Below are 27,491 nucleotides of genomic sequence, written 5' to 3'. Positions count from 1 at the left end.
TCATCAGGCTAATAGAATACATTGGCCAATCAGCGCTGGCCAATGCATTCTATTAGCTTGATGAAGCAGAGTGTGCACAAGGGTTCAAGCGCACCCTCGGCTCTGATGTAGCAGAGCTGAGGGTGCACAAGGGTTCAAGTGCACCCTCGGCTCTCCTACATCAGAGCCGAGGGTGCGCTTGAACCCTTGTGCACACTCTGCTTCATCAAGCTAATAGAATGCATTGGCCAGCACTGATTGGCCAGAGTACGGAATTCGGCCAATCAGCGCTGGCCAATGCATCCCTATGGGAAAAAGTTTATCTCACAAAAATCACAATTACACACCCGATAGAACCCCAAAAAGTTATTTTTAATAACATTCCCCCCTAAATAAAGGTTATCCCTAGCTATCCCTGCCTGTACAGCTATCCCTGTCTCATAGTCACAAAGTTCACATTCTCATATGACCCGGATTTGAAATCCACTATTCGTCTAAAATGGAGGTCACCTGATTTCGGCAGCCAATGACTTTTTCCAATTTTTTTCAATGCCCCCAGTGTCGTAGTTCCTGTCCCACCTCCCCTGCGCTGTTATTGGTGCAAAAAAGGCGCCAGGGAAGGTGGGAGGGGAATCGAATTTTGGCGCACTTTACCACGTGGTGTTCGATTCGATTCGAACATGGCGAACACCCTGATATCCGATCGAACATGTGTTCGATAGAACACTGTTCGCTCATCTCTACCTACAGAGAAACCATCAGTTTTTCCATATTGCAGTAGATCTGCTGTTGATATTTCTCTGCAATATGTGGATGGGATTAACCAGAATCCCATCCACTTAGCAGTTTCATTAACGTGACACTTTTTATATGAAATCACTGTTGCAAAATGGGGCCCCGGCAATAAATAGGTTCTATAAGTGTGTCTGCACTTAACTGATTTCCAATTCCAGTCTTCTTTGTTGTAAATTGCCTTTAACTGTGCTGGCAAAAGGTGAAAATGACCTTTACTGTACTATTATATGTAGATTTTATTTTTAAAAAAAGTAAATAAGCACTATACACATATATATATATATATATATATATATATACATATAATGAAGATATAAAATAGATGTAACATATAATTTATGCTAAGAAAAATTAACTGCTTCCTAGGGTTGAGCGATCGGGATCAGGAAAGATCAGATCCCAATCGGTGATCGAGCAAATTTCACGATCACGGTCGGCTGGAAAATTATCAGAAATTGGATTTTAAAATCGATCCTGAAATCTCAAGATCGGCTCAACCCTACTGCTTCCAAAAAATTACAAAAAGTGGCAGATTTACTCATACTAAATAAATTACATGTACAAAAAATGTCACTGATAAAAACTACAGTTCATCCCACAAAAAACAAGCCTTATACACCTAATTCACTACTAAAACAAAAATGGTTGCGCTTGTATTGTACAAATATTCTAAGACATAAAAAGGAAACAAATAGTGCTAGTTATACCGGGTCAGTTTGTAATCTGTCTGTAATCTGCCGAGGGTCCTGCAGTGTTACAAGGAAATCTGAAAATGTCTTATCCCTGCAGACTATGATGGATTATTAATGCTTTATATAGAGCATTTTCAATAATAACACATTATTACAGAATTTCTCATTTATATAATGTATATGTTACAGACATTGTGTAAAAATATATTCTTACTGGATTCTATAGAATAATGTAACATTTTTATTAAATCAGATAGGACTCATCACATTTTCTAATCTGTTTTTATATTCCGATTTTCGATTTGTTTATTCTATTTTCTGTACATAATTGAGGGGGCGGCCATTTTGTCTTTGTTCTTTTAGCAGCATTTAGAGATATGCTTTACAGCATAATCATGGCCATGCGTAACAATTGTCTGGATCCAAGTCACTGAGGTGGGAGAGTTTTCTCGAGTGTTTTCTGTACAGGGAGTGGAGTAGATAGGCCGTGACACCATCTATTGTCAGTGGTAGATGTAATGATAGCTCAGCGATATTATCCATAGAGGTGTTATCTTGTATTGTAATATTGTTTGTGATGAGGTGGCTGCAAAGAGAACTTTACAGAATTGGCAATAGTCAATCTGTTATTAGGCTTAGTGTGCACAGAGAAAATCGCAGGGTTTAGTATGTTTTAAAATATAGTTAGTGACACGGAAAATCAAAAATAGAATAAAAAATTCTTTAAAGGGAGTCTCATTAAAAAAAAAAAAAAACACATTTTTAACTAATGGCACGTCTGCAAAATTCCATTTCTTCTCTTATTCAAATTTGGATCACTGAGCACCTGGGGTGTTCCCTCAGTGCTCTGAGCACCCCCGCGTCATAACCCTCCACTGCCCCTTTATGCTTCTGATCCTTCCCCTTCTCCTCTTCACTGGAACTTCTGCCTTTCACAGGCATCACACAGCACCGTACGTATGTAAAATATTGTGCATGCGCAATCAGTTCTGTCACTTGGAAAGAGACAACTGCACATGCACGAACGGTCATTTTCTGGTGTTCTGATACACCAGCAGCCATTTTCTAGTGGCCTGCTACTCAAGCACTCATGGAGCAGACTGCCAGAAAGTGGCCGCTTGGGCATTCGCAGTCGGCTTTGCCTGAACTTGGAGTGGCAGAGTTGATTGCGCATGCGCAATATTTTACATGCGTACAGCGGTGCGTTATGCCTGTGAAAGGCAGAAGTTGTGGTGAAGAAGAGGAGGGGAGAGATCAGAAACATAAAAGGAGCGGTGGAGAGTCATGACGCGGGGGGTGCTCGGAGCACTGGGGGAACGCCCTAGGTGCTCCATGATCCTAATTTGCATAAGTGAAGAAACAGAATTTTGCAGAAACGGTGGGGAGAAGCAAAGAATGAAAGATAGGAGTAGAATAGCCTTGTTAAAGCCGTGTCCAATGTGCCATTAGTTAAAATTGTGTTTTTCTAATGATAGACTCCCTTTAACAAAAACACTTGAATTGAAAAATAGTTCATTTTATTGACACATTCCCTTTAACGAATTAAAAAGAACTTAATCTGTACTCGTTCCCTAAGTATTATGTAAATTAGCAAACTTGTTTTCGGCAATGTGTGCAATGTAGAGACTACAGCCTTAAACCAATGTATAAAATGAATCTGTATACATTAGCAGCTAATAAATAAAAGACTAAGATGGAATACAATGTTAGCTGTCAGACTGCAATACATTCAATACAAATTTTCTCATCTCTGTTGTCTCATATTTTAATTACTTTGGGTGTTAGACACATAAAGAATTCATTTTTAGTTTTCGACTTTTGAAGGGAAAATCAGCATAAAATAGTAAAATCCATTATTTCTTTATTACCTTTACAAAATTAAGGTGACCCTGTCAAATTGGAAACGCCGTCCTATCTTCCAACAGCATATAGTATTACAGAGAAATCTGAGAAGATCCATATTGTTTTGTTACGAAGATTTCAATATAATCTTCTGTCATTTATTTAAATCCCAAATTCAGTTTTTACCTTAGGAGTCCAGGGGGCGGTCCTAATCATTGATTGACAGTTATTTTTGTATGCACACATAGATAGACACTTAGCTGTAACGCTGGCGTTTTTTGTGCTTATTTTTGCACATAGCGCCGCGTTAACGCCGCGTAGGGCCGCGTATACGCCGCGTTAACGCGGCGCTATGTGCAAAAATAAGCACAAAAAACGCCAGCGTTACTCAGTGTGAATACAGCCTTAGGGAGCATTCACACGGCGTAACGTCCCGCGAGATTTGGCACGTGTACGCCGCGTGACCCTTTGCGTGCCGTACACGCTCCCATTCATTTCAATGGGAGCGGGGAGCGTATGCGCCGCGCTAGTTTGCGGCCGTGAATAAATGCACGGCCGCAAACTAGCACGGCGCATACGCTCCCCGCTCCCATTGAAATGAATGGGAGCGTGTACGGCACGCAAAGGGTCACGCGGCGTACACGTGCCAAATCTCGCGGGACGTTACGCCGTGTGAATGCTCCCTTAGGCAGCATTCACACTGAGTAATGCTGGCGTTTTTTGTGCTTATTTGGGCACGTAGTGCCGCGTAAACGCCACGTTTATGCCGCGTTTGCGCCGTACAACGCTACCGCAAAATAGCGCGGTGCAAATGCGGCGTCTACGCGGCGCTACATGCCCAAATAAGCACAAAAAACGCCAGCGTTACTCAGTGTGAATGCTGCCTAAATCTGGATGTAGAAAACAAAAGAAGAGAGACACCGAGTGCACTGAGTGTAGTATTTAACCATATGAATATATTATGTTATGAATGAGTGATTTAATGAGCAGATGGCCTCTCACCAGCGCCGCACCTCCCATGAAGCGACCTGAAGTGACCGCTTCAGGTGGCGCTATGTCAGGGCCCCAGGGAGGGCAGCATTTTTGCTTACCTAAGCCAGTCCAGGACAAGCTGTCCTGGACTGGCTTAGCACCGAGCAGAGGATTGGGGAGGCCCTGTGGATGCAGCGCTGCTCCAACGGCCTCCCCTCACACTCAGGCAGAGAGCAGGTCCTCTCCCTGCCTGCTCTGTGCCTGCTAACACCGCTAAGCCACTCCCCCTTTCGCTCAGCTCTGCCCCCTTCACTCCATCACGCCCCCTCCATTCCGCCTCGGCCGGCGAAAAAGGCAGGTTCACCCTTGCCTCTCACCTGACGAGGTTGTGAGAAGTCACAACCCCCTATATCGCTTGTGGATGCAAATCCCAGGTGAAAGTGGCAGTGGATCAGCCTGTACACCGGAGGACCAGAGGAACAATGGACAACACAACAAGGACCAAAGGTCCGTGGCAGGAGATCCACACTCACTCTTTATTCGGTTCTTGTAAATAAACTGTGATATCTATTGTCAGTAGTGGATGCAACGATGACTTAGGCTACGTTCACACCTGTGCTTGGTTTCCGTTTGGGGATTCTGATCCCCATTCTGCTTGCAAGTAGGACTTTGCTCCCTACCTTTCTCTGGCGGAAACCAGGCGGAGACCTGACAGACCCTGTCATAGTTTAAGATAAGATAAGATAAGATAATCCTTTAATAGTCCCACATTGGGGAAATTTCAGCGTGTTACAGCAGCATAGTAATACAGATACAGGATAATACAGAGTAATATATTACAGACGTAGACACAGATAAGCTGAGAAGAGAAGATATACTAGGAGTCCATGGCAGCTAAGGAAAAACAGAAGAGAAAGAGGAAGACCTCATGGTCATCGTCATAATCATTTAGTTCTCTGTGCGGAGTGATCTTCGTTTGGTCTGATGTAGATTATACAGCCTGGTCGCGGTTGGAAGGAAGGACCTGCGATAGCGCTCCTTCTCACACTTGGGGTGAAGCAGACGGTCGCTTACAGTGCTGCCAAGTCCCATCAGGGTCCCATACATGGGGTGGGATTTGTTCTCCCGCATGGAGGTCACCACAGACAGTATCCTTCTGTCACCCACCACCTGTACTGGGTCCAAGGGGCTCCCCAGGACAGAGGTGGCCCTCCTGATCAGCCTGTCAAGTCTATTTCTGTCCCTGGTTGATATACTGCTTCCCCAGCAGGCCACACCGAAAAAGATGGCTGAGGCAACCACAGAGTTGAAGAAGGCCCTAAGAAGTGTCCCCCGGACTCCGAAGGCCCTCAGCCTCCTGAGCAGGTAGAGTCTGCTGTGGCCCTTTTTGTGCAGCGCCTCCAGGTGATCAGCCCAGTCTAGTTTATTGTTGAGGAGCACGCCCAGGTACTTATAGGTCCTGACTATCTCAATACATGTTTCTTGGATCTCCACCGGGGTCGGAGCACCTCTCCGTTTACTAAAGTCCACGACCATCTCCTTGGTCTTCCCAGCATTAATCCTGAGCTGGTTCTGCTGGCACCATTCAACAAAATCCCGGTTTAAGTCTCTGTATTCCCTATCGTCGCCATCAGTGATAAGGCCGACTATAGCAGAGTCATCGGAGTACTTCTGTAAGTAACAGCTGGATGAGTTGTGCCTGAAGTCAGCAGTGTACAGTGTGAAGAGGAATGGGGCAAGAACTGTACCTTGTGGTGCCCCCGTACTACAGATCACAGTGTTGGACACACAGTCCTGGGCTGTCACATACTGAGGGCGGTTTGTCAGGTAGTCTAGGATCCAGTTGGACAGGTGATGGTCCACACCACCAAGGTTCAGCTTCTCCCTCAGTAGCCCTGGCTGAATGGTGTTGAAAGCACTAGAGAAATCAAAGAACATTATATTCACAGTGTTCCCGGGTTTCTCCAGGTGAGAGAGAGCTCTATGAAGAAGGTGGATGATGGCATCATCTACCCCAATGCCTGGAGGGGGTCCAGAGCGGACTCACTAGGGGGCGTAGGTGTGTCAGGACCAGTCTCTCTAGGACCTTCATCAGGTGTGATGTCAGTGCTACTGGTCGGTAGTCATTGTAGCCCATCGGGTTGGGTTTCTTTGGGACTGGTACCACGCAAGATGTTTTCCACAGTTGAGGTATTACTCCCAGCTTCAGGCTCATATTGTACATGTGCGTAATAATGCCACCCAGCTGGTCACTGCACATTTTAAGAACTCTTGCTTTCCGCAGGTAATCGCTTTTTTTAAACAAATTGGGTTTCCATTTTTTTGGGTCCCCAAGCAGACCCGAAGAATGGAAACCCAAATGGTAGTGTGAACCTAGTATTAGTTGTTATTCATATATGTGTTATCTTCTATTGTAATATTGTCTGTGATGAGAACCTTTACAGAATTGTTAACCTAGATTTATTATCCAGCATCAGCCCCTGTGATAAATCTGGTGCATTTTTAGAATGTCTGTCTAAGTTTATATATGAAATGAAGGAAATTTTTTGAGCGAAGTCCTCAGTAGTTGATACCTTTTTTAATGGCTAACTTAAAAAGTTTTTTGATGACATATCGAGCTTTCAGGACTACTATAAAGGACCCTTCATCAGGATGGTATAACACAATTTCTGAAGGTAGGCATATATATATACACAGAGAAATGGAGTGTTAGATGCAAAATAGATGGAGAACAGAACACCATGTAAATAAACAATGAAGAAACATATATATCAGTTCACAGGAAAGTTCTCTGGGTTTATGGCTTCTTTGATCAGTGATGTGGTGTCTAGTGGTTGTAAAACGTCATAAAACCCTGGGCCTGGTTTAAACCCCTCTGAAGCATGTTAAAGGTTGTCATGAGTTTAATCTCCCACATGAGGCGATCTTTTCTGCTCTTGAAATTCCCTCTCAGTACCAGGATCTTCTTATCCTGGGTCATGTTATGACTTTCATTGCAGAAGTGTTTTGGCACAGGGAGGTCCATTCTCTGTTCTCTAATCGTATGTCTGTGTGAGTTCATCCTCATCCTCAGTGACTGTCCTGTCTCACCTACATACAGGCCCTCAGGACACTTAGTACACAATATCAAATACACTACATTAGGTGTGCTGCAGGTGAAGTTACCTGGGATCTTGTAGTGTCGATCAGAGTTTGGTATCTCTATCCTGTCAGTGGTCAGTATGTGCGGGCAGGTCTTGCACCTCTTATTTCCACATGGAAATGTTCCTTTGTTAGTTGGAGGTGACAGTGAGCTGCTAATAATCATATTCCTGAGGTTTCGTGGCTGTCTGTAGCATAGGAGAGGGGGGTCTGGAAATATGGATTTTAGGCGGTGGTCTTTTTGCAGTAGTGGATGTAGTTTGCGTGTAATTCCTCTAAGCATTTCCAGGTGGGGGTTATATGTGACAACCAGGGGCACCCAATTGTTCTCCTGTTTGGTGTTGTATTTTAATAACTCCGATCTTGGTATTCTGGTGGCCCTGTTGATTTGGTTTTCAACTGTTCTTGGATGGTAACCCTGCCTCAAGAATGTGTTTTTGAGGCCCACAATGTGCTTGTCTCTGTCCACCGGGTCTGAACATATGCAATGGTATCTGATGGCTTGGCTGTAGACAATGGAATTCTTTATGTGTTTCGGATGAAAGCTATCCCATCTTAGGTAGGTAGGGCGGTCAATCGGCTTCTGATACAGTGATGTCTCAATTTTGTTGTCCTGTATCTTGATGACTGTGTCTAGGAAGTTTATTTCAGAGAAGGAGTAATTGAGCATCAGGTTGATGGTGGGATGGAACTGGTTGAATTGTTCATGGAAGGTTTTCAGCTGTTGTTCAGACCCAGTCCAAATTTGACGTTTTACAACCACTAGACACCACGTCACTGATCAAAGAAGCCATAAACCCAGAGAACTTTCCTGTGAACTGATATATATGTTTCTTCATTGTTTATTTACATGGTGTTCTGTTCTCCATCTATTTTGCATCTAACACTCCATTTCTCTGTATATATATATGCCTACCTTCAGAAATTGTGTTATACCATCCTGATGAAGGGACCTTTATAGTAGTCCCGAAAGCTCGATATGTCATCAAAAAACTTTTTAAGTTAGCCATTAAAAAAGGTATCAACTACTGAGGACTTCTCTCAAAAAATTTCTTTCATTTCATATCCACTGGCTAACAAGGTACAAGGATATATTTTTTTCTTTCAAGTTTACATATATAAGTAAAATTGTGTTGAAGGCTTAAATGTTTCTTGTAGAAATGGTTGCGATTGTCCAATTCATCTGAAATCTATGTGCTTGTCACCAGAACCCAGTTAAAGCAATGGAAGTTCAGTTGCTACAAAATCTGCCACATTCTAGCAGAAAGTAGTGCTGGACCAATTTATATTAAACAGGATTCAGTTATGGCTGACTTCCCCTGCCCTGAACCACATCCCTCAACATCTGTGTCATCCCAAACCACTGTAAGATTAAGGTACAATGGTTACCAGTCATTTGCAAATTCCAGGACCAGCTATAAAATAGAGGAGGTTATTTTGCATTCAATAAATTGGCACAGAAATTCATGGAAATCTTTAAATCCTTCTTATTCATTTTGCATACAGTGCCGAAGAAGAACTCCATGAAATGAAATCTTTTGAAACACTTTTTTTTAACTTTTTTTTTTTTTTTTCTAATATTTGTCTATTTCTGATTCATATGAAATCTGATTTGAAACAAAAAACTTTTATGGCCCAATATTAAATTGTAGGCATATGGGGTACAGTAGACTTCTATAGGTGCCATATTACAGGTAGGAAGTTCTAATGTGTCATAGTACAGTGTCATATTTTGTCACAATCATGGTAAAAAAAATACATGGTGTAAATGGTGATAAGTTGTTGACTACAGGGGCTTGACCTCTTGACAATGGGTCCACTGCGGGCAAATCGCGGTGTTTACATCCCATGGGGCCTAAGGCAGTTTTTCCTCATATGTTTCAAAATACATTTCTCTTTGCCTAACCACCAGCAAAAAATTGGCCACAATAAGTCTTTAATAGCTTCGCCCGCTTTTTATGTTTTGCACATGGCCTCAAGATTTTAATACAATCTTATTGGACCTTTTACTCACTTTTAACCAAACATTCACCTTGAGGATTTTACTTACATCCTTTACCAAAGTATGATAAAAGACATTGCCATGATATTCAGATACATAATGGGGGGGGGGGGGGGGAAATTACTACTCCCTCTACACCACAAAACTGGTGTAGGAAGCTGTAAGTGCAACACATATTTTGGGCACAGTCTTTTTGATACCACTTACCTTTTTATGCTCCCATTTTGCCTTTTATTAAGAACATGGATGGAGCAGGAATCAAGGTTGGCTGGGGCAGAAATGACTTGACCCGAACAATCTACTCTAACTGGGGCCAGAAGTGGTTTTAATGTACCTGACACTCATAGATTTCAGTTCTGGCACAAGGGACTTCCTTTGGTAGCCTTAGCTTCTTAATAATGCTGATGCATTTCTTACCATTGGGTGAAGGGATCTATATATGGCTAAAATACCCCCTTGTCATTTCCTTGGAGTGTAGAATATTACAAATTTGGACCCCATGTCATTTAGTTTGTAAGCAATTTGCAAATATGTCAGAGAGGCCTAATTCTTATCTGAGAAATTAACTATTTGGAAGGTGATCGGTCAATCTTTATTAGTTCAACAAACCTTCACATGAGGATATCCCCAACCTTCTCCATAAATTAAGTGATATCTGGTAACAGATTCTCCAGATAAACCAATAAAAAAGGATTACTCTTAAGCAAGCTATCCCCTATCCCTACTGTTCAGGTCAACGGGAGACATTCAATGGAGACATCAGAGACAGGTGAAGAAGAACAGTCCTTGGCTATCTCTACACTCCCATTGAAGTTAATGAAGCAGTGCACAAGCTACCCCATAAAGTTTCCCATTCTCCTGATCAGGGGATTCTGAGCATTGGGGACCCCACTAATCCACAAGTTATTCCCTATCCATAAATTGCTTTCGTGTGAAAAATGTTTCCAGGATTAAACAAATATAGGTCCAATGTGTATTACGTCCATTATAAATGTGTGTTGTTAATGTGTATGTACTAGTATTCTATAGATACTTCTATTTATCCTTATAAACAGTACAAAAATAAAAACGGAACATATATTTCAAATATTGTGCGCAATTGTGGGCCCCGATATACAAGAAAGACATAAGGGAACTTGAAAAAGTGCAAAGACGGGCAACCAAAATGATTAGGGGAATGGGTGGACTGAAGTACAACGATAGATTAACAAACTTGGTCTTATTCAAGTTTGGAGAAAAGACGTCTACGGGGAGATCTAATAACAATGTAAAAATACATGAAGGGACAGCACAAAGAACTTTCTAAGGATATTTTTACTCCTAGGCCAGTGACAGTAACAAGGGGACATCCTCTACGTCTGTAGGAGAGAAGGTTTCACCAGAAACATAGAAGGGGATTCTTCACAGAAAGATCAGCGAGGCTCTGGAACTCTCTGCCCCAGGAAGTGGTGATGGCGGATTCACTGAACTAGTTCAAAGAGGGCCTGGATGACTTTCTTGAAGAGAAAAATATAACAGGTTATGGACTCTAGATTTTAAGGACACGTTGATCCAGGGTTTTATACTGACTGTCAGATTTGGAGTCGGGAAGGAATTTTTCCCCTGAAATGGGGCAATTGGAATGAGCCTTATGGGTTTCTTGCCTTCCCCTGGATCAACACTGTAGGGGATTGTAGGGTTATAGGTTGGACCTGATGGACTGATGTCTTCATCCAACCTCATCTACTATGTACCTATGTATTTATTCTTTACTATGACTATTTTCTCCATGGCGCCACAAACTATTTTATTCTATTTTATTATTATTCTATTTTATGTTAGCACTCACTTATTTCTTAAAAAGCCTTAAATCTGTAAAAATAAAATGTATGCGGAGCCGTGTAATAGAAGTATTCATGGCTTCCTAGACTCAGCCCGACGCTCTGTATCCTTATTCTAATTACTTCCAAATCCTCCAAAAATAATGAGACATTTTAATTTTTCAGAAACAAAGCAATGGCTTTTCTTCTAATACCGATACAGAATGTAATGTGGTTCTCTTTTGTATAATAAATAGCTTTATCACTGAGGGAAATAAATTATTTTTTGTCTCACAGAAGCTTTTTTTCACGCGCACAACAGATGTTGTTGCCACAAATTAGTTCATAATTTCTTTCATAACTCAGTCAGAACAACCCTTCAATTTATTGTCAGGAAATGGATTTAGCGCTGCATATAATGTTTGTAATTATGTAACAAAACTGCACTTTGCTAGATGAAAAGCTCAGGCATCAATCACTCAGTTTAGTGTATGGGTAACTTAATCTCTTGTTGTACCAGCTGTGCCTAGCCCAAGCATATCCACAAAGGGTTTTATTATACCGCCGCTGCCTAATGGCTACATGATAGAGATAACTACTGTATTAAATATACACATAAGATACAAAAGCGACTTACTCTGCCCAATACTCAAGTCCGCCTTTGATGTTATGTGCTTCGATAATATCGCAACGTCTCTAGTATTATACCGTTCATGCGGAGTTATGGCGCTGTAATTATGACGGATTGAAGGTTGCCATCTAAATCACAATAAAGAAAAGGCAATCAAGATCATGCAAATTTCGATATTTAGAAATCTATCCATCAAAAGTGTATATTTATCTCCTGAGACAATAAGCCGCCTGTTGCGTTGTTCTAGCTAATAACAAAAGAGTAAGCAATTTTCAACATTAGTGACCTAATTTTATATTACGATATTAACTTGGATCGTGCTTATGTAACACTGGCAAGATGAGAATATTTTAGCCCTTTATAGGCACACAGCATTTAAAGGGGTGTTCCGAATTCTTTTTTTTTTTACCCCTTAGGGCGGGTTCACACCAGCGCCCGAACTCCGTTTTCAAGTTTCTATCTTCTGCCGATGGAAACCTGGCAGACAGTGTCCAGCCATGAGTGCCTGTGAGCGTTTTGTGCTCTCCGCGGCGAAACCATTTTTTTTTCATGTACTGCATGTCCAACTTGTGTGTGTCCGGTTAAAAAAAAACGTTTCACCGCGGAGAGCACAAAACGCTCACAGGCGCTAACGGCCGGACACTTTCCAAACTCATTCAAATGAATAGGTTTGAAAAATGGAAACAGAAACCTGCAAAATGGAGACTGGGGCGCAGGTGTGAACCCGCCCTTAGTAAATAATATAATAGTAAACATTACATTATATTTCTCCATTTGGCCAAGGTACCACTGAAGAGTCTCCATTTGGGGACCCAGTCTTCACATGTGCATGTCAGCCTACAAGAGGTTAATGGTGATGCTCTGCACACTGATTGGCTGACGAGTCAAAGCCAGGAATACCAAGCACTCAAATGGAGGGTCTTACTGGATCCCGAGGCCAAATGGAGAGAATAGTATATAGAATTGACTATTTACTGTTAAACCTTGCTACAGGGGAAAAAAGCATTCTGAACTATATATACTTGGTAGCATATAGTGTATTATTTTAAGTCTCTCTAGAGGGTAAAAAGGACTTGGACCAACCCTTGAAGTATGCTCAGCTTTGCCTTGGGAAAATAGTCCTTACATATGTTTATGTGAACCTTACTGGTCCAAGTTGTATTTTGGCGCTAACACAATTCTGTACTGTTCTGTTTATTTTCATGACTTGTATTCCATGACGTACTGACATGTATAGCTGCAAGTTCTGTGCTCAGTGGGTGTTTCCTGTGAAGCAAGCTCCATCTTAGAATTCTCCTTCTGCAATAATGCTGGTTGTGTACAAGATCATTAATCTGTACCGAATTTATAACAATCTCTTTTCCCACATCTTATGCCCTATTCACTTCTGCGCTTGGGGACCCCCTGAATGGAAACCTTTACGTACTAAAAAGTGGTTACCTGGAAAACCCGTGGACCCCATAGACTATAATGAGGTCTGTGTGGTTTCCACTCGGTTTCTGCATGAAACATGCAGAGAGAAAAGCCCTGCAAGCAACACTTATCTCTCCGCATGCTTTGTGCGGAAACCAAACGGACTCCATTACAGTCTATGGGGTCCGTGGGTTTTCTTTATGTAACTGCTTGTTAATGCATATAGTTTTCCGGTCAGGGGGTCCCTAAGCGGTCTCACCAAATGGAGACCCAAACGCAGATGTGAGCCAGGCCTAAGGCTCCATTCACACAGAGTAACGTTGGCATTTTTTGTGCTTATTTTGTGCTTATTTTGGCACATAGCTCCGCGTAAACACTGCGTATACGCCGCGTTTGCGCCGTTCAACGCGACTGCAAAATAGCGCAGCGCAAACACGGCATATACGCGGCGTTTACGCAGCGCTGCGCGGCGCTATGTGCCAAAATAAGCACAAAAAACGCCAACGTTACTCTGTGTGAATGGAGCCTTAGAGGTCAATAGATGTGGGTCCCACCTATGGGATTCACACCTATCTCTAAAGTTAATTCCCCCGACCTCCATGCCCCACTTACTACTTCATAATGATCTTGCTCTGAGATACTGTTTCCGTAACTCCCATAGAAGTGAATGGGGGCTATGGAAACAGAGTAGAAGTGAGCTACATTGTAACACTTAAACTGCTGATAGAATAGATGATCCACATCCTCTATTGGATTGGGTTGTAGAAAGAAAAGATGATTCAGCAATGGAGTGGATGTCTGTTGTAAGACACACAGCTAGATAATGGATGAAATGTTAGTGAGCAGGAAAGAAACAATACTAAATGTTGACCAAAGGTTGACCATCAGCAAATCCACAATAATCCAGATTTAGCTGTGACAGCACCCACATAAGGAGTTACTCCCCTTCAAAATGCACAGCAGTGCCCAGTCTCTACTAAGAGCATGGACACAAAGCAGCAAATAAAAAACCCTTAAAGACAAATGAAAGTTCTTTAATGGAGCCCAAGACACACTACACATTACAAATATCCTAATACAATAGCCAATCTTATACATCATTATAATGTCACATATAAAAGTCAAGATGTAATATACAAATACCCCATATAAATGTATCATATATACACCCATTACCTATATCTCTATCTACCCCCTGCGATCGTTGATATGGTGTGTTTTGGGCTCCATTAAAGACCCTCCATTCATTCTTAAGATGATGGCAGAATCAGATATATATCCAAGGAAGTAGATAGCAACTGAAGGATCTCATGCACATATCTGGTTCAGTTTATCTTCTACAAAAATGGATCCAAACATCCATTTTTAACATTTGGCATTTGGCAATATATAGCAATGCATGTCACTGGGGCAATTTTAGTTCATCCAAGACAAATCCCCAATTGTTCGGTTCCATTAAAAACCAAACAATTTGGGATATTTGGGTGAAACCCAGCTTGTTGCAAAGCCATTCATTAGAGATGAGCGAGTACTGTTCGGATCAGCCGATCCAAACAGCACGCTCGCATAGAAATGAATGGATGCACCTGGTACTTCCGCTTTGACGTCGGCCGGCCGCTTAACCCCCTGCGTGCCGGTTACGTCCATTCATTTCTATGCGAGCGTGCTGTTCGGATCGGCTGATCCGAACAGTACTCGCTCATCTCTACCATTCATCCATCTCTAGAGTTGTATGTGGCTGTCTCTCAAAGCCCCATCAAAATGAATGGCACAGCAACATACCTATAGAACTTTCTACTCCATTCATAAAGAAAAAAAACAGGGCCCCTTTTATATAATAATCAGTAGTGGTCCCATGAGTTGGACCCACCAATCAGCAACCTCAGGATAGGTGATATCTTGCAAACTTTAACAGGGTTTTTTATCATTTGTAATCACACAGACAAATACATTTACAAATACAAAATGGTAGGAAAATATAATAGTTTAATAGTTAAAATAATTTCCAAAATTTGATAATTTTATGGAGGGAGGGGGGGATTTTAGATCAATTGAAGCAAATAAAAAATATTATTTGTCAAATTGCACAAACCTCTTTATGCATACCACATTTTCTTTCACCAGTTACAAAAGTTTGTACATGTACCTATGTATGAACAATTGCAGTCTATATGTAATAGAGATCTGAGATAATTCCATATTTAGGTGCATTCATCATATTCTTACTGTGGTTCTCAATTGCAATTAAAGTCAGCTGAAAATAATGGGTGAAATCTAATGCTTTTACTTATTTCCCTGCAGTGATATTCCATACAAATGAGCACTTAGTAGTTTTACCCCAGACAAACATTGAACTATAGGTGAACCTACTAACTTCTTAGTGAACTGTCCCGCAAATAAGTGTCACTCCCTTCTGGCTGGTAATGGCTTCTGTGACTGATATTAACAATCTTCACAATACCGCACACTATTCAATGAGGAACTAGAGACATTCTACCGCTCGGCTTCTACCCCAAAAAGTCTGCAGTGGGATTTCTTATAGTTCAATTAGAAGGGAGCATATCACACTGAAAGCCTACATGGCGCCCATTGGTCCTAAATAGTCCAGTTTCACCCAAATGCTGCAGCATTAAAGACCCTGAAGGAAATTACTGATGGATGAGATTGGGTTATTCTAAATTAAGTGTGTCCCAGTGCCAGCCAAGGTTCTGACTTAGACACCCCTGGAAATCCATAAAACATGGCTGTGGGAGCAAGTCCAGTGGATACTTAGTATGGCATGGACATGTATTTGTGACATGCACTGAATGAAGTCCACCACACTGAGACATGATCTTTGTGAGCAGTTCTTAGTTCGGGCTCAGAGAAGGGGTCCCTTGTGGGTGTTTTTATTTGTTACAAGTTTAGTTTCTAATGCGCTTAGAAGGCTTGTAGTCTCAAGGGGAGAATATCAGGAGATTTTCCCCTGGCATGTGGCCTCCCATACGTCACAATTCTCTTAACAATATGTGCAGAGGTTTATTTCTCACCATTCACTGAATCCCCCATAGGTTGGTCTTACACGGCCGTAATGTAAGTCCGCAAATGGTTCGCAATTGAGGGTTTACAATTGAGGACCATTTGTGGACACATTATATTCAATGTAGCCTCTTATACCACTGGATATTTTATCTGTGGTGTGGCCGGGCTGCAACCGTGGTCCGCAATTTATAGGACATGTCCGTAATGGCATGGAATTGCGGCACTGCACGGACTCGCCCATAGAACTCTATGGGTGAGTGCGGCAGGACACAGACATCTGTGGAGCCTATGTTGCCGATCCACAACTAGTGTTGCTGATCAGCAACATGCGGACCGTACATTCAATACGGTCGTGTAAGACCAGCCTAACTCATAAAATCTTCATTTATCTATTATGGTAAGAACACTTCCATTTCTGGCAAGAGTTTGAGTCCCTCTACCTTGATTGACATTGTCAGTATTTCCAACATCAAACCACTCTCCACATCTCAGGGCTCCATTTTTAGCCCCTAGCAGGAAATGTACTGCACACCCAGATATCCCAAACCAGGCCACACACTGCAAAAAACCACCTTGTTTTCACTATGTGTTTATCCCTATGGCTTTATCCCTATGGCTAGAGCAATTTTCCAAGCTTTGCATTGGTTATAGCAATAATTGACATGTGTAACACAAAACACTTTGTCCTACAAGTGTGCAAATGGGATTGGTGTCACCAACATTACTGTTACTATAATTTGCAAAGGGTTATGCTAGGTTCACATCTGTACCTGTGTTTCCATACTTGTGGTGCATCAATTTTAGTTGGAGACTGTGACGGAGACTCTAAATGGAGTGTCCATGCAGATGTGGACCCAGCCTTCCCTGCTGACAATATTTGTAGTGTTTTTGCAGAATCTAACCCACTGCCAGCCGGCCATATTTGTCCACAGCCGAAATCCAGTATAGTAATTAGCTGTCAAGTTCCTCAAGGGGGTCTCATTGCAGAAAAGTGCTCCACGCCTTGCTTCATAGCCCTGCTTAACAATGGCTTGGTTTACATCTGCGCATGGGTTTCTTGGGAAGTATGTGAACGGAAACCTAATCCGCATAAAAAAGCGGTTACCTAAGGAAACTGTGGATTCTATAGACTATAATGGAGTCCATGAGGATTCCACTTGGTTTCCACACAAAAATGCGGAGAGAAAAGTGCTGCTTGCAGGAATTTTCTCTCCACATTTTTCATATGGAGAGGGAGACGGAATGGCCCAAACGCAGATGTGAACCCGGCCTATCCCTCCTTCATATCCTGGTTGACAGCACAAACTGTTCATCATATGTCTCCCCATTTCTAACATCACGGTTCTCTCCACTGAAAATGTGTGCATGTGCAATTTATTCAGAGTTAGGCGCATGTGGATCCCCATCAATGGACTGTCTATCCGGAAAGTATTACTATGTACAAGATGGATGTTTTCAGTGGCATGAAAGTATCTCTGCACCCGTATGTAAGTGCCCCACCATACATTGGGAGTCACTTGGAAGGGCAAAATTGACTGATAGCCTGTTTTATAAATGACCCTGACCAGGTACTGTATAGGTAGATAATGTGCTTGTCATTCCGCTCTTCATATGACATTACAAGCCATTCCATGGCTGTATACTTGTATACCCAACCAATTATTCCATCATTTCTCTATCTGGATTGAGTAGTTTTCCTCGGTCTGCACAAGTTCTCTTGTACTTACAACTCCGACTCTTTATCACTGTAACATGCATGATTAGTCTTAAAAGGTCTCTGCGGTGATTTTCGTTTTTAATGAACTGGTCTGAATTCATTAAACAGTAATTGTACGGAGGTATTAGAGCCAAGCTTCTGTCTTAGACTTTCTGCTGTTAACAACCTGTCATTTTTATGCTGGAAAAAAGACAAATCGATACACATTTTGTCTATGATAAATGAGCGAGATGTTAATGTGGAGCTACCTAGGAACACAGAGTGCCGGGTGTTTTATAGAAATTTACTTTAGTTTTTGTAGCAGTGGACGTTCTGGATCTATTAACTCTTTCTTGTACTATGCCATATATACAGTATGTTAAACTGCTGTTGTAATGGCTGGGACTGGAAACATCGGATGGTGACTGTTTGACCTGTGGCTCGCAATAGTTAAAGGGTTTCCCCAGGAGCAAAATGATATTTAAATTTTAATAGTAAGTAAATTATTGAAATAGAAATAATTAAAAATGTTGTAGAATTTGAAAGCAAAAAAAAAAAAAATTGTCCTCTTTTTTTAGTTCTTTACCCCACTATGGAGCAAAGAGTAGAGATGAGTGAGTAGTATTCGATCGAGTAGGTATTCATTCGAATACTAGGGTATTCGAAATACTCGTACTCGATCGAGTAACACTCGCTGTTCGATGCAGAACCAGCATTGATTGGCCGAATGCTATACAGTCGGCCAATCAACGCTGGTTCTTCTCCTACCTTTAGAAGTCTTCTCCGTGCAGCTTCCCCGCGGCGTCTTCCGGCTCTTCATTCACTCTGCCAGGCATCAGGCCTGGGCAGAGCCGACTGCGCATGTCCGCTTGTAGTGCGGGCATGCGCAGTCGGCTCTGCCCAGGCCCGATGCCTGGCACAGTGAATTCAGAAACGGAAGATGCTGCGGGGACGCTGCACGGAGAAGACTTCTCGGAGGATCCAGCCCGACCCTCACTCGTGGACTTGGTAAGTATAATTTGATCGAATGTTGCCTACCCCTGAAACAAGCATTCCCCCCCCATAGACTATAATAGGGTTCGATATTCGATTCGAGTAGTCGAATATTGAGGGGCTACTTGAAACGAATATCGAATCTCGAACATTTTACTGTTCGCTCATCTCTAGTCGCATGCAAGCTGCCACGAATTGCAGAGTTGTAATATCATATAATATACAGTTCATGGTCATGTGGTATCCAGCCCATGGTCATGTGATGTTCAATCCATTGTCATGTGATATACAGACCATGGTCATGGAATATACAGTCCATATTCAAGTGGTGGACACACAGGTGCACAGTATACAGAGCTGTGCACCTGTGTGACCATCAAATAACCATGGACTGAATATCACATGACTATGGACTGATTTTATCCATTGGAAGTAAGCAAAGAATGACATCAAGCAGAGATCTAGAAAACCTATGAGAAATTGATATAGAAAGTATATATATAACTTTTCACTATACAAGCAATAACATTTATTTCCTGAAAATGGACAACCCCTTTAATAAATCCCTCACAATGCATTGCATCAAAAAGAAAAAGCAAAAAGATCCATATCAATAAACATGACACTTTGTGATAGACAATCTATAGGACATGTATTTCTGAAGCCTTAGTATTACAAGCTGCTATCATACTGTACAGTTTTTATTTCCTGGCTAAGCTTTCTAGTTTGGCTGCAGAAATATATAGCAGGATATGATATACATAACATGAAATGCATTATTAACAGCATTTATCTTTTCATTTTGCTTATTATCTCTCTACAGTTTAATTTTGCCGACATCCTTATATCTCCTCGGCAGACAATAATGCTGTATCAGTAGAATCTTATCGGAAGTGAAGAAGATTCTATTTTACACATTTATACTGTGGAATCTGCTTCAGCTCATTGAGATAATGTATTGTCTTATTACATTCCCTCTGCAGCTGCCACTCTGCCAGATATTCAGATTTATAAATGAACTGTGACAAGTCATTTAGCGGGTAATTCAGTGACGAAATGTAAAAATACACTTCCTGCTCCGTGTAGTATTAGGTTTAGCAGGAAACAAGAAGTGAAAATATGGACTCAGGCTCAATATTAGCAGAACTCTGGAATATATAGACATTGCATGACAGGGATTGTTCTATCAACATGTTACTGACAGCACATAGCAAAGCAAAGTCATCGACCAGAGGTCAGAAGGATGATTTTTCTTCTTGCCTTTAGACAAATATTACTAGTAGTACAATGTCATCATTTCACATTGATTTCTGGGCCTTATAGGACAGTTCACAATCGCTCATATTTAGGGTTGAGCGATCGTGATCGGAATTCCTGGTGTGTGCAGATTTCATTTTAGTGTCGGAGGTGGTTGCTTTTATGCAAAAAATGCACAATACTTTTTTAAAAAAAACCTTCATAAGGCTGTATTCACACTGAGTAACGCTGGCGTTTTTTGTGCTTATTTTTGCACATAGCGCCGCGTTAACGCCGCGTAGCGCCGCGTATACGCCGCGTTAATGCCAGGCAACGCCACCGCAAAATAGCGCGGCGTACACGCGACGTTAACGCGGCGCTACGCGCCGTTAACGCAGCGCTATGTGCAAGAATAAGCACAAAAAACGCCAGCGTTACTCAGTGTGAATACAGCCTTAGGCTGTATTCACACAGAGTAACGCCAGGCGTTTTTTGTGTGTTTTTTGCACATAGCGCCGCGTTAACGCCGCATAACGCCGCATATACGCCGCGTTAACGCCGGTCAACGCCACCGCAAAATAGCGCCGCGTTAACGCCGCGTATACGCGGCGTTAACGCGGCGCTACGCGGCGTTAACGCGGCGCTATGTGCAAAAAGCACACAAAAAACGCCTGGCGTTACTCAGTGTGAATACAGCCTAAAGGTTCAGTTCACATCTGTGTTCAGGCCATTTCATTCCCCTATGCACATGAAACATGCAGAGAGAAAATTCTTGCAAGCAGCACTTTCTCCACATTTTTTGTGCAGAAACTGAGCAGAAACCACACGGAACCCATTACAGTCTATGGGGTCCATGGGTTTCCTTAGGTACCCGCTTTTTTATGCGGATAGGTTCCCATTCGGGAGGTCCCCAAACAGACCCCCCAAACAGAAACCCAAATGCAGATGTGAACCAGGCCTCAGAAAAGAACAACACCAAGAAAATCCATCACTTCTTCTCTGTATTTCCTCCTTTACTTTGATCTTCTTCTGATATTGCAATCAATACAGAAGTAGAGATGAGCGAACAATGTTCTATCGAACACATGTTCGATCGGATATCAGGGTGTTCGCCATGTTCGAATCGAATCGAACACCGCGTGGTAAAGTGCGCCAAAATTCGATTCCCCTCCCACCTTCCCTGGCGCCTTTTTTGCACCAATAACAGCGCAGGGGAGGTGGGACAGGAACTACGACACCGGGGGCATTGAAAAAAATTGGAAAAAGTCATTGGCTGCCGAAATCAGGTGACCTCCATTTTAGACGAATAGTGGATTTCAAATCCGGGTCATATGAGAATGTGAACTTTGTGACTATGAGACAGGGATAGCTGTACAGGCAGGGATAGCTAGGGAGAACCTTTATTTAGGGGGGAATGTTATTAAAAATAACTTTTTGGGGCTCTATCGGGTGTGTAATTGTGATTTTTGTGAGATAAACTTTTTCCCATAGGGATGCATTGGCCAGCGCTGATTGGCCGAATTCCGTACTCTGGCCAATCAGTGCTGGCCAATGCATTCTATTAGCTTGATGAAGCAGAGTGTGCACAAGGGTTCAAGCGCACCCTCGGCTCTGATGTAGGAGAGCCGAGGGTGCACTTGAACCCTTGTGCACCCTCGGCTCTGCTACATCAGAGCCGAGGGTGCGCTTGAACCCTTGTGCACACTCTGCTTCATCAAGCTAATAGAATGCATTGGCCAGCGCTGATTGGCCAATGCATTCTATTAGCCCGATGAAGTAGAGCTGAATGTGTGTGCTAAGCACACACATTCAGCTCTACTTCATCGGGCTAATAGAATGCATTGGCCAGCGCTGATTGGCCAGAGTACGGAATTCGGCCAATCAGCGCTGGCTCTGCTGGAGGAGGCGGAGTCTAAGATCGCTCCACACCAGTCTCCATTCAGGTCCGACCTTAGACTCCGCCTCCTCCAGCAGAGCCAGCGCTGATTGGCCGAATTCCGTACTCTGGCCAATCAGCACTGGCTAATGCATTGTATTGGCGTGATGAAGCAGTGCTGAATGTGTGTGCTTAGCACACACATTCAGCTCTACTTCATCGGGCTAATAGAATGCATTGGCCAATCAGCGCTGGCCAATGCATTCTATTAGCGTGAACTGAGTTTGCACAGGGGTTCTAGTGCACCCTCGGCTCTGCTACATCAGATTGCTACATCTGATGTAGCAGTGCCGAGTGTGCATCAGATGTGTAGTTGAGCAAAACTGACTCAGCACTGCTAAGTCTCTGCATTCGCATAGGAATGCATTGGCCAGCCTTCGGCCAATCAGCGCTGGCTCTGCCGGAGGAGGCGGAGTCTAAGGTCGGACCTGAATGGAGACTGGTGTGGAGCAATCTTAGACTCCGCCTCCTCCAGCAGAGCCAGCGCTGATTGGTCGAGTTCCGTATTCTGGCCAATCAGCACTGGCCAATGCATTTCTATGGGGAAAAGTTAGCTTGCGAAAATCGCAAACTGACAGGGATTTCCATGAAATAAAGTGACTTTTATGCCCCCAGACATGCTTCCCCTGCTGTCCCAGTGTCATTCCAGGGTGTTGGTATCATTTCCTGGGGTGTCATAGTGGACTTGGTGACCCTCCAGACACGAATTTGGGTTTCCCCCTTAACGAGTTTATGTTCCCCATAGACTATAATGGGGTTCGAAACCCATTCGAACACTCGAACAGTGAGCGGCTGTTCGAATCGAATTTCGAACCTCGAACATTTTAGTGTTCGCTCATCTCTATACAGAAGCCTTCTCTGTGTGTCATAGCTGATGAATGGGATGAATGAACCAGCCAGTAACAAGCCGGGCTCTTACAAAAATGTCAACTTTGGTGAAACCCAAGATTTTTGGAGTTCACCATCCACAAATTATTATTATACTCAGGGGTCTTCTCCGACCCCAGAATATATTAAATGGGGGTTTATAAAATTTCAAAAAAAACCTCCCCATTCCTCACCTCTGCAGGGATCCATAATGGTGCCTGTTCTTCATTTCTGGGCATCCCCGATGTCTTCTTGCTTCTTCTTTGAAGTCAGCAGCCTTAGATCACCACTAAAGCCTGTGATTGGGCCTCAGCAATGATTTGGGGCCTTCTATGTCATGACAGTTTGAAAGAAAATCCAGAGGAGAGGTGATCAAACCTCACAAGATTTCTTTGGTTTCAGGTGGTTCAGGACCAAGATTCATTTCTGGTCTAACAAGGCTCAAGACACGCCTTAAATTAGCTTAAAAAATAGTATAAGACATTCTTAGGATATGTTCACACTGAGTTTTTGCAGATGGATTCTGACATGAAATCAAAATCTGCCTGCGAAAAGGCCTCCCATTCATTTCAGTGGGAGTTTATCGCTTTTTTTCCCCCGCTAGCTACTGGCAAAAAGAAGCAACACGGCGTCCGTGGCTTGAGTCCTTCAGTTATTAGATATATCAAACTGAAATGGCTGTTGCAAACATCAAAATATTTAGAACTAAGGCTGTATTCACAGAAATCTGAGAAGATCCATATTGTTTTGTTACGAAGATTTCAATATAATCTTCTGTCATTTATTTAAATCCCAAATTCAGTTTTTACCTTAGGAGTCCAGGGGGCGGTCCTAATCATTGATTGACAGTTATTTTTGTATGCACACATAGATAGACACTTAGCTGTAACGCTGGCGTTTTTTGTGCTTATTTTTGCACATAGCGCCGCGTTAACCCCGCGTAGCGCCGCGTTAATGCCGCATATACGCCGCGTTAACACCGGGCATCGCCACCGCAAAATAGCGCGGCGCTACGCGGCGTTAACGCGACGCTATGTGCAAAAATAAGCACAAAAAACGCCAGCGTTACTCAGTGTGAATACAGCCTAAAAATGATTAAGATTAATAGGGGTGGCTAAACTTTTCATAGGACTGTCTGTCTTTGTAGAATGGGAGGAAATCCATGTAAACATGATGAGAACATGCAAACTCCTTACAGATGTTGATCCTGGCAGGATTCGAACCCAGGACTCCAATGCTGCAAGGCTGCAGTGCTAACCCCTGAGACACCGTATAATGCGACAGTAATTTTTATTCATATAAAAGTGAATTGTATTTTGTTTGGTTTTGATTAAAAAAAAATAATCTACAATATTCAGGTCAAATTCAGTTGTCACAAAGCGGTTCATCCATCTCTAATCCAGAGTATAATAGCGGTTCTTCCTGTCATTCTGTTTAAGTGAGAACTTACAAGCAAAATCCAGATATACATATCCAGGGTGTGTACTTTACATTTAAGTATTTTTTCAAACCTGGTCATCTTGCTCCACATATATCAGAATATACTAAGCCAGAACGGCGTTATCTGTACTCCTACATGTACCTGTATGGGGCTGAGCCGTAATACTAGAACATATAAGTTAGAGCAGAAATCTGGTCCAGACCTGAGAAGTGTGGTTAGATCTCTACAAAAAAATATAAGGTGTTCAGTGTCGGGCTGTAAAACAAATGGTTTCAGCAAGAACCTCCTTAAGCTGAGTTCACACTGAGTATTTTGGACTGGATTTTGACATAGAAACCGCCTCAGAATCCGCCTCCAAAAACACCTCCCGTGGTTAGCCACAACTAGATGCAGTGTACCGGCATCCAGTCGTGGCATTCCACTGGATTAGCCCCAAATAAATGGGCCTAGTTGGGAGGGTGTCTCACGCCTCGGAATCCACGTCAAGATAGGCAACTCGCTTCTTTTTTCTGCGAGCAGGAAAAAACGGTAGCGGAATAAGGGAGCCTTCACACGGAGTAACGTGCCGCGTGATCTGGCACGTATACGGCGTGTGAGAGTTTGCGCGCCGTAAACGCTCCCATTGATTTCAATGGGAGTTAGGATCGTTTACGCCGCGTTATTTTGCGCCCGTGATTTTGAAATCAATGGGAGCTTTCATGGCGCGCAAACTCTCACATGCCGTATACATGCCAAATCACGCGGCACGTTACATCGTGTGAAGGCAGCCTAAAGAAGTGAACGGCTCCCATTGAAATCAATGGGATACGTTTTTTGAAGGTGGATTTCGCATCAAAATCCAGTCCAAAAATCTCTGTGTGAACTCAACTTTACTCCAGTAGGAGAAAAAGGATTGCAAGGACCCACCACACCTTTATTTAGTCTCCAGCATTTTCACCATATTTGTTAATCAGCACACAACATAAATTTTCTAAAAAAAAAGTTGCCGAACATCTTCGTAAGTGGGTTTTAATAAGTGGTTTTAATAGCAGTGTCGCCAGGAAATACGGTTGTGCTCCCATTCACTTGCATAGGAGTAGAGCTGCTTGCATCCATATACCTCATATATGACTTCTGGCAATCTAAACAGCTGATCGATGCAGGGTCTGAGTTTTCGACCGTAATTGGTTGGATACTAATGACCTTTCCTATGGTTAGGTCATAAGTGTCCAACTTTTTGGGGCATGGACAAGCCCTTTGTAAGTACAATAAGTACAAACTTATGTAGAATAATTTATATACACACAAATATAGGTTTGACATCTGGACTCTGTACTGATCAGATGATCCTACTACCTCCCGGGCTCACTAAACTGCTGCAGTGGATGGTGCCAAATGCAGTTCTCTTCCTATACAAGGGTAGTACCTGGGCACCACCACTATACAGTGGATGGGGCTATAGCTCTTGCCCTATCCAGTGCATTAAGCTTCCACCTCTGGGAGGAAGCTAGGTCAACCAATCCATCAGGGGTCCAAATGTAAGATCCCACCAATCAGATACTGATGACCTATCCTGTGGATAAAAAAATAAATAAAATAAAATTTAAAAAAAACCTGAGGTCAGAAACCCACATTGATTTTGCAACTTATGTGTATTTTTAAAATGAAATATTTTAAATAAAAAATATTAATTTCAGAGCTAAATTTCTAGATTAACTCCAGTTTTTCTTCCAGATGTCTACTATCGGAATACCTGTGTGGAGAAGTACAGGCGATGCTAACTATAAAATTCATTCCACTAGATTTTGATAAAGATTGATTGAGCAGAGAAAGAAACTTATATTGTTTCAGCCTTCACTATGCGATGTGTTTCTGTAGAGAAAAAGCCTCCAGTCTAGTTAATCCATCATCCAAAATTATCCAAATTTCATAAAAGTCTTTAGAAAATATAGAAAACTAAGTTTCTAGCGTAGGAGTTTGGCGCAACGGAACTGTCAACAAATAATAGTTTGAGCCAAGAAAATACATTTTCCTTTCCAGAAAACACAAATAAAAAGGTAACGTAACATTTTACAACGATAGATAGAAATTAAGAATCAGTAGGAATTTATTAATATGAAAATATTTACTAGAACATTAAGGCCCATTCACGCGTTTTAGTGTCCCAATTTGTCTAACGTGAAAAATAAAGCAACATTGGGATCGGAATTAATAATTTCTTATGTGTCTCCATGTTAACAGACAACAAAGTAACTCAGTGTAGTCTGATCCCTTTTGTATTGTCAGTTACTTTATGGTAACCTACCAAAGAGATATTCTGTAGGGGGAAATAAACACCAAACTCTGCTCTAGCCCTTTCGGCCTCCTTGAATTTTTGATTTTTGATTTTAGTTTTATTTCCCCTCCTTGGAAATCCATAAATTATGCATAATCAATTTTTCTGTTCACATATGAGGAATTGTCTTTTGCGGCACATATTATACTTCCTCATGGTATCATTTAATACACTCTATAAGCTGGAAAACAATTCTGTATGTGATGGAATTGGAAAATAATCGCACTTGTGATTTTTTGATTTTACATTTTGTATTCTGAATAATTTAAAACCTTTAAAAATTCTAAATAAAATTTCATTGAATCACCATATTCTGATACCCAGAACTGTTTTAAATTTTTGCAGGACAATGTGTGATTTATATTATGACTATTATTGGCTACATACAACATTTTAAATTCCATTTTAGTAAAAAAAACACGATGAATTTGATATTTTGATTTTTTCCCCCCATTTTTGGATGCCACGATAACTAAAATTGTTTTCTTGTTCATTTTTATTTGTACAATAGGGAAAGAGATGTGATTTAAAATTTGAAACACAGGCACACAGATAACTAGAGAATGCTTATTACCAGGATGAGAAGTATAACTGAAGAGCCAGTGGTGGTCCAAAGCCAGAGCCCTCCTTACATAGGCTCTGGCTCGCCACTAGGCCGAAACCGGCTCAGGAGGAGATCAGCAACCCCCACACATTGATGCGGAGGTTCTTGCCTGCCTCT

Source organism: Leptodactylus fuscus, chromosome 2, assembly GCF_031893055.1.
Source record: "Leptodactylus fuscus isolate aLepFus1 chromosome 2, aLepFus1.hap2, whole genome shotgun sequence".
NCBI lineage: Eukaryota > Metazoa > Chordata > Amphibia > Anura > Leptodactylidae > Leptodactylus > Leptodactylus fuscus.
Note: the sequence above shows the minus strand (reverse complement) of the source record.